This window comes from Haliotis cracherodii, unplaced genomic scaffold (genome assembly GCF_022045235.1).
Source record: "Haliotis cracherodii isolate W230 unplaced genomic scaffold, xgHalCrac1.p SCAF_24, whole genome shotgun sequence".
NCBI lineage: Eukaryota > Metazoa > Mollusca > Gastropoda > Lepetellida > Haliotidae > Haliotis > Haliotis cracherodii.
The window spans coordinates 10,730,108-10,739,659 of NW_027266280.1; the positions used below are offsets into that span (position 1 = coordinate 10,730,108).

Here is a 9,552-nt window from a genome sequence, read left to right on the forward strand (position 1 = left end):
CGTATTGTGTTGATTTGTTTTCGCGAAATTACCCACAATGGGAAGAATTTCTTATAGCGTCGCATCGGAAATATGTCTGCGTCATAGGGCGACGAGAAACTTGTCAGAAAATATTAAATATGCATGTAAATTAAGAAGCCATGATGCAAATAGTTCAACAAATTGGCAATATGATATCTTCCTCATCGCTATCTAGATGAATCAAGACCTAAACTATCGCTATCAACTCAATCATCCACTGGCAGCAAATGCCTGGTTCCCTTGAGACAGGTCCCACACAATATCATATCGCAGAAAGGAAGAAAGTCACTCACTCAGAAGTGATTTTACACGTGCATGTCATGTTGGTGTGTTTCGGCGTGGTTGTCTTTTTGCGATATTTCATCTTTTCGCCACATTTCTGCAGTGCCTCATTCTTTCCACACAAATCAATTCCAACCCATGCAGAAATGACCAATTCAGTTTTGGCATTAATTGTGTATGGATGTTGGCAACACTCTGTTAGATATTTACATTTTACTTCTTTTGCGTTTCTTTGAATATATATATATATTAGTTCTAAAAAAGTGTTAAATTAGGTTGCTGCTTTGTACGTTATCTCCATTCTTTCTTCTGCTAGAGTAAAACGTGATACTTTTGTCGTCCGTGTAGTTAATTTATGGAATAAATCCTATTACAAGCTGCAGTTATTGCCAAGCCCAACAGAGATTATACGAGCGTATCACATGTGTGGCAATCGGAAACCAGATCATATTCCATTTACATTTTGGGTTTTCTGTTGTTTTTATTCAGGACGGTTTTCATATATAAGCACTAAGTCTAACTAGTTTGCTTAAGAATAAATGTTTTCCTTCTGTTTTCTGAACCGTTCACTGATTCAGAGTGAATGAGTGAGTTTAATGCTTTGAACAGTACTTCACTGATATCACCACGTGTCAATTTAATTTGTGAGGAAAGCCCTAAGTGATGCGGGTCTCAGAAGTGAAACCCACGATCGCAGGTAATATGCAGACCTAGAAGCAGAACTTCGGCGAACTAGAATTCGAACCCACGATCATATTTCGCTGGCGTGGTCAAAGGACGCAACTCTGCACAGCGAGTAACTCTTGCAAGGAATATTATAGGTATTTATTATAAGTATTGTAGATGATATATCACATTATTTACATGTAACTTGTACAGGGGATGTAACACGTTATTTAGATGTAAGTCTTGCAGGTGAGATGATGCAGTATTTACAAGTAACTCATGCAGGGAATGTAACACATTATTTACAAGTAACTCATGCAGGGGATGGAACTCGTTATTTACAAGAAACTCATGCAGGGGATGTAACACGTTATTAACAAATACCTCATGCAGGGGATGTAACACGTTATTAACAAGTACCTCATGCAGGGGATGTAACACGTTATCTATAAGGATCTCATGCAGGGGATGTAACACGTTATTTACAAGTAAATAAAGCAGGGGATGTAACACGTTATTTACAAGTAACTCTTCCAGGGGATGTATCACGTTATTTATAAGGATCCCATGCAGGGGATGTAACACGTTATTTATAAGGATCTCATGCAGGGGATGTAACACGTTATTTATAATGATTCCATGCAGGGGATGTAACACGTTATTTATAAGGATCCCATGCAGGGGATGTAACACGTTATTTATAAGGATCTCATGCAGGGGATGTAACACGTTATTTATAAGGATCTCATGCAGGGGATGCAACAGGTTATTTAAACGTACCTCTTGGAGTGGATGTAACACGTTATTTTCAAGTACCTTTTGGAGTGAATGTAAGACGTTATTTACAAGCACCTCTTGGAGTGGATGTAACATGTTATTTATAAGCACCTCTTGGAGTGGATGTAAGACGTTATTTACAAGTACCTCTTGGAGTGGATGTAACACGTTATTTACAAGTACCTCTTGGAGTGGATGTAACACGTTATTTAAGTGTGAATGCCAAGGATAACATAGCGACAATTGAATGGGAAAATATGGGCGCAGCTTTATTACATGGCGGAAGTCACGACATCGTGATGCGGCAGCAACAGTAAACATCATGACCAAATGGGCCGGAATATAATACAAGCACAAACACACACACTGAATACCCTCCGTGGCCACACACAACGTGAGGTTCAGTTAGTCCAGCGATGAACAATTACACACCCTGTATACCCTCTGTGGATATGCACAACATCAGGGTCAGGTTAGCTACAAACTTTTTGGTAAATACTTTACCATCCGTGGTTACACACAACGTGAGGTTCAGATAGTCCTGTGGTGACAAACCATTATGTCACATATTTGGTACGCCTGCCATGACCTCCGCCACTGGACTTGCTTTATAGCAAGTTCATCCCACCCACTGAACCTAAGATAATGCAACAGTGTCATGTCATATATCTAGTTTGGGAACACAAGCACATCAGACCTAGCAATGAAATTCTCCAGGCCTCCCTGCAATGAATTTAGAAAAATGTCTTTTCCAATGTCTGAGACGTGAACGCCGTCCTCCATGAACAAACCTTGAACAGATACAATAATTTCTGAGTGTCCATTTGCACGGCCTCATTTGCTGAGAATCCCTTTTCTGCCAAATCTGTTGTATCGCTTTCGCTTCTTCTCCATTATCCTGCCATCAGAGATGCCTCTCCATGTAACCCACTGTAGAATGTCAGACCATATCAACACAGTAGCCGGCATCATGGCTTGCAGCTTTTGCAGATCCTGGTTGACAGTGTCAAGTAAATGTCGAGTTGCAGTGTCGACAAGATTGTTTGATCCCAAGTGAATAAGAAGCCACGCGGGTGGAGGATACCTGTCTAACTGCTGCGTAATGAAAGGAACTAAAGATCCCCACTTCATTCCACGTCTCCCGCACCACCTAACTGTCATGCCATGTTACTTTTTCAGTCCAAAATTTAAACCCACTGGCCTGGTAACTGCTCTCCTGTGTGCCCAGTATATGAGACTGGATCCAACCATCCAAATTTCTGAATAACATTAAGGGTAAATTAATATCATTTACATGTTAAGCCTTATGTATGTTGAGTATGCCTCAGACTTCCACCTGCCCCACATGCATATCACATTGTCTGATATGCCAACTCTTGATGCATGGGTAGCTGCTACTATTCTAAAAGAATGTGATTTGAAGTGTTGAGCGTCAATGTTGAGACATGTCAATGCTTTCCGAAGGACAGCTGAAAACTGGTACCTTGTCACTGGGGTACCATTCAGATGGATTAAAAACTGTGACGGTTGTGATGGACGATATGTTAGGTATCTGTTGATTGCTCGAACTGAGCAGCTGATTGGGTCTGTTTTTTGGGGTGATAATCAGTGTCGTACCCCTACCAAGTTGATCGGTTTTTGAAAAACGAACTCTTACATGTAAGGGTCCCTGAACAATGGCTACATCCTGGAACTGAAGTGGTCTATCGCGGTCCCTTTCAGAAACAAGTGCAATTTCTCCTATCCGAAGAAAACCAAAAAAGGCAAGATTGAACAAAGCTGTAAAAAGGCATGACTCATTATCTGATTTACACACATGGTTGAAGGTTTCTCAGTGTATAAAAGGGTTATTAGTTGACGAGTGTCATGTGTACAGTTTTCCTTTCTATATCCCTGCATGCACATTCTCACCAGGAATTGGTCAGAAGGGTCAAGCCTGCAATTTACTTAAAGATGTCTTGCAAGTGCTGACAGTTGAAGTGCAACTGTTGAACTAGAATAAGTTTTTCTACACATGTCTGCTATGTAGCATAATATGTGATCCACATTTGCTGGCCATATTTGAGGGATGTTAAGTTCACTCCTACATTGCATAAATGATCTTACTGCTGCTGCGTAGGTCTGCCGTGTGTTCAATGAAAGTGATGCTTCAATCATTGTAAAGGCTTCAGATTTTAGATGATCCCAAGATTGTCTGGAACTTGAGTCGGGTTGACAGCAGCATATGGTGCAAGGCAGCGAAAACGCTGAAGCTGAGAACGAGAAAGTGCATCAGCTATGCTATTCTCAGAACCTGGATTGTACTCTCCCTTAATTAACAGGTTGATTTGGAGACAGTGGAGAACAAACTTTCGAACATACTGCATGGTGTCCTTGCATTTAGTAGTTTGCCTATTCAGTATAGAAACAACAGCCTGGTTATCACAGTTGATAATTATTTTCTTACCACTGAGTTCTTCTTTTCAAATATTAACTGCTACAAAAATTGGGAAAAACTCGAGGAGTGTAATGTTCTTTGTCAAACCCCTTTCGTGCCAGTGATTAGGCCAGGATCCTGCGCTGTCCGTGTACAGCTGTAGCGAAAGACTGCTGGTCCAGAAGCGATCCAAAAATAGTGATGTACCATTGTGATGTTTGAGAAATTCTAGCCAAATATGGAGATCTTCCTTCATCGATTGCGTGACCCGGATCTTGTGGTGGGCTCGCTTCAGTCCACATGTGGCATCTATGGTCCTACGCAAGAATGCTCTACCAATTGGGATAGCTCTGCAGATGAAATTAAGAGAACCTAGCAGACTTTCTACTTGCTTTTTTGTTACTTTGCTTTTAGTTTTAATGAACTCTAACTTCTCCATTGCTTCCAATAGCTTTTCCTCGGGGATGCTAATCTGCATTTTGACAGTGTCCAGCCTAAATCCAAGGAAGTTTAGAACTTGTGTTGGGGGAACTGTTTTGTCTCCTGCAATTGGAACTCCTAGCTCTTCACAAACTGACAAAAATGTTGAAAGTGCTTCCTGACTTGTCCAGACTGCTGCCACCAAATAGGAAGTCGTCGAGATAATGCATCATTTCCCCCTGACACTGAATCCTTGTCTCAACGACCCACTGTAGAAATGTGGCAAACCTTTCAAATATGGAGCAACTTATACTGCATCCCATAGGCAGACCCTTGTCATTGTAGAACTGATTTTTTGAATGTAATTCCCAACAGTTGAAAATCTTGTGGTGATACCATGCATAACCGGAATGCATTCTTTATGTCTGCTTTTGCCAAATATGCTTTAGGGCCTAAATGCTGTATAATCCTAATGGCATCATCAACTTTTGGATAGTTTACTGAACATAACTGAGGACTGATAAAATCATTAACTGATGAACCCTCAGGGAAGGACAAGTGATGAATTAGTCGATATTGCCCGATTTCCTTCTTTGGAACAATCCCTATTGGATAAACTTGGAGATTTGAAATTGGCGGTACTTCCAAGGGGCCCGACATCCTGCCGAATGATATTTCTTTGTTGAGCTTTTGAAAGACTTTGTGCTCCATACCCGGATCTCTGGCTGATTTCAAATTTTGACAATGTGTGCTAGCCTCCCTGGGCCCTTGGTACTGTAAACTAAAACCATTAGAAAAACCATTACTCAAAATAAATGCATCTTTCTTGTGTGGATAGGTCTCGAGTAGACATCTTAGGTTATCGAGCTTGACTGGACTATGACCTAGGGCCTTGAGATTTGAGAAAGGGCTTCTTTGGATCTGAAGGGGCATGCTTTCCTTTGCATTTAGTGTAGGGGTGGCCATCGCCACAATTGTAGCAGACATGTGGGAATCTGCAGTTTTGCCTTCGACAAAATTTGCCTATCTCGTTAAAATCCCAGCAATAGCCCACTTTAGGGGTATTAGCAGCTTGTGAGAACAACCCTTTCTTTGACTGGAACGAAAACGAGCGATTTGCAGGTTGATTCATGTACAATGACCAGAGTTCTGTATGGATACTTGCCCAAGACATAGTGGATCTAGCCATGCGAAGTCTGAACTGCCTGTCATACTGTGCCCATCCTTGACCCCTACTAGCAGCTAGTCTGATCGCGTGCATGTACTTGAGTATGTCTTGGTGTTTTCCTGGGAACTGCTCAAGATAAACAGATGAATATACAATGAAAGCTGATGTCCATTCCTTGATAGACTGAATTTCCTTAGTTTGCCGAGCCATTTCAAGTTGACCATTTGAGTTGACCTTAATTGTACCATCATTACCGTTGTCCTTGTCCAAACCTTTGAGCAATGTGGTCAGTTCAATAAACTCGCCATTCCTTATTTTATCCCTTACCCCCTGGGGGACGAGATAACCTACATGGTCAGATGAGATTGGTGCCATGTCGTCTGGTGTAATATGCATGTGATCATAATTATGCCTATCGTTCAAATCATGTGTTTGCTGGCCTATGCGAGTGGGGCTGGAAATGTTGTATTGTGAACCGTATTTACGGGCAAGTCAATAATAACATCAGACGATGGAACGGGGTTTACGAAATTATGATGTAAAGTGAGTTCACCTGTTGCGACATTGCCGCCTTGCTCTGCGATGTTTGGCGCCATGTTGTCTGGCTGGCTTGTAACCTCGCTGACTGTGGCGGATGCTCGCTTGGTTGTTGACTGCCTCGCCGCTTAACCTTGTCTCGTTTTTTGTTTGTTTGCTGTTGTTTAACGCCACACTCAGCAATATTCCAGCTATATGACGGCAGTCTGTAAATAATCGAGTCTGGACCAGACAATCCAGGGATTGACATCATGAGCATCGATACACGCAATTGGGATCGATGACATGCATCAACTAAGTCAGCGAGCCTGACCACCCGATCCCGTTAGTCGCCTTTTACGACAAGCATAGTCGCCTTTTACGGCAAGCACGGGTTGCTGAAGACCTATTCTGCCCCGGAATCTTCACGGGTCTAACCTTGTTTCGAACCACCTGACAGTGTAGTAGGCCGTAACTTCCTTTTTCGACCCTTTCCCCGTCCCGACATCTTCTTGCACATACAATTTCCCCGCGCCCACAAACTTGCTGTAATGAGACAGTGTTTACTGCTGGCTGGTCGCTGTGAAAGAATGAGATATCGACCCGCACAAGTTAACGTTATCACGTGACCGTGAGACAGCATGGCGATTAGTTATTTAATACGCTCGGCTATGCACACAGATTCACAGGGTTTACAGTTAAAGGGAAGTAACTCATGATTTGGTGGTAGAGCGCCTAACCTCTCACTTAAACAAATTTGTTGCAGACAGGCTTACACAAATTCGATTATCAGCACCTCTTGGAGTGGATGTAAGACGTTATTTACAAGTACCTCTTGGAGTGGATGTAAAACGATATTTATAAGCACCTCTTGGAGTGGATGCAAAACGTTATTTACCAGTACCTCTTGAAGTGGATGTAACACATTATTCACAAGTAACTCTTGCAGGGGATGTAACACATTATTTACAAGTAACTCATGCCGGGGATGTAACACATTATTTACAAGTAACTCTTGCAGGAGATGTAACACATTATTTACAAGTAACTCTTGCAGGGGATGTAACACATTATTTACAAGTAACTCTTGCAGGGGATGTAACACATTATTTACAAGTAACTCTTGCAGGAGATGTAACACGTTATTTACAAGTAACTCTTGCAGGAGATGTAACAGGTTATTTACGAGTAACTCTTGCAGGGGATGTAACACATTATTTACAAGTAACTCTTGCAGGGGATGCAAAACATCATTTACAAGTAACTCTTGCAGGGGATGTAACACATTATTTACAAGTAACTCTTGCAGGGGATGCAAAACATTATTTACAAGTAACTCATGCCGGGGATGCAATACGTTATTTACAAGAAACTCTTGCAGGGGATGTAACACGTTATTTACAAGTAACTCATGCAGGGGATGCAACACGTTATTTACAAGTAACTCTTGCAGGGGATGCAACACGTTATTTACAAGTAACTCTTGCAGGGGATGGAACTCGTTTTTTGTAAGTAACTCATGCAGGGGATGTAACACGTTATTAACAAGTACCTCATGCTGGGGATGTAACACGTTCTTTACAAGTAACTCATGCAGGGGATGCACTACGTTATTTACAAGTCACTCTTGCAGGGGATGGAACTCGTTATTCGCAAGAAACTCTTGGAGTGGCTGCGACACGTTATTTATAAGTACCTCTTCCAGGGGATGTATCACGTTATTTACAAGTAACTCGTGCAGGGGATGTATCACGTTATTTACAAGTAACTCGTGCAGGGGATGTATCACGTTATTTACAAGTAACTCGTGCAGGGGATGTATCACGTTATTTACAAGTAACTCATGCAGGAGATGTTACACGTTATTTACAAGTATCTCTTCCAGGGTATGTATCACGTTTTTTACAAGTAACTCATGCAGGGGATGTAACACGTTATTTACAATTCTACCATGACGTTGACGAATGCTTGATTCTGATTGGTTAAAAAGAGGTTTCCTTTTTGCTACGGAAACCTCTTTCAAATATATTAAGCCTTTTCACAAAAAAACCGTGTGCATGAATACATAGAAAGCCTACATATCGATTCATAAAAAATGGCTGCTGATCGATCACTCCAATATGAACTGTAAAACGAATCTTTATTTCCTCTAATACACGCCGGGTCTCTAATACCAGCCAGGTCTCTAATACACGCCGAGTCAAGGGCTCTCGCGAAATTAATAGAGGAAATACGGTAGTTTGAAATCGGATGTTTGGGGCGTTCTATGCCACAACCCTGACTGCTTCGATGATGACATTAAAAGATTTAACGAAGGCATATCTTTTGCATAGAAATGAAATGTTTATGAAACTGGTAGAGAAATGTTCTATGGAGACCAAATCGGAAGAATTTAAATTATTTCCTCATTGAAACAACCGACAATGAAGGTAAAATATAACATTATAAAAATTGTTTGACAAAACTTTATTCATGACATGTTGTTCACAAACCTTTTTGTGATCGATATTCGTTGCCATCTCCGTCAACCACCACCGTTAGAAGGTCGTTTGGCAGGAGGGGATTTGAAAGTCCATCAGAAAACCCTCCCCTTCGAAAGTCCACGAAAACAATGTCCCAACTGAAGTGACAGCTTATCAAACTTGATGAAAGTAATTTCAGAACACGCACAGTTAAGAAATCATACATGACCCACTATTTCTGGGCCACAAATGCATAAGTTCTGTCACTATCTGGCTTTGAATACGTGAAATCTTGAAATTGACACGTCACACCATGCAGATTCCTTGTTTCAAAAATATCCGGCTCGCCTGCAGGCTAAAAAACGGCTGTGGAGTCATACTCAGTTCCATTGGTAGTCATATTGTACCAGCAGGCTCGATCAATCCCAGATAATCTACAGGTTAATGTTGAACCACATCATAGATCGGGGTTGTCATCTTGCTTCATTCTATAACTGGTTACGGAGAATGTAAACACAAGATTGTCCGCCATTGACAGCTGCGTGGTGTGAGTAACCGTGATGTAGGTCAAGTTCTGCCACATCCAAGTTCGGAGTGGAGAGGCATTTATTTTGACTTTATTATTGTTTACTGGGGGTAATTGCTAACTAACTAATAACACTTACTCATGTTAGATGTATAACAGAATGTTAATTCATAAAGTTTGTTGTAGAAATATATTCGTTTAGCATTTAAAACCTTTTTCTATAACCTGTCACCCCTACAATGGAAATGATGGCATCTTCGAGTTCCAAGAAATGACCTCTCTCGCAAAATTCCGAGAA

General features: G+C 41.2%; 1 pseudogene; it reads right to left on the reverse strand.

Moving 5' to 3' along the window:
- Positions 1–2,415: 2,415 nt before the first annotated feature.
- On the reverse strand, positions 2,416–3,903 carry LOC139472220 (uncharacterized; annotated as a pseudogene).
- Between the last annotated feature and the right edge of the window lie 5,649 nt (positions 3,904–9,552).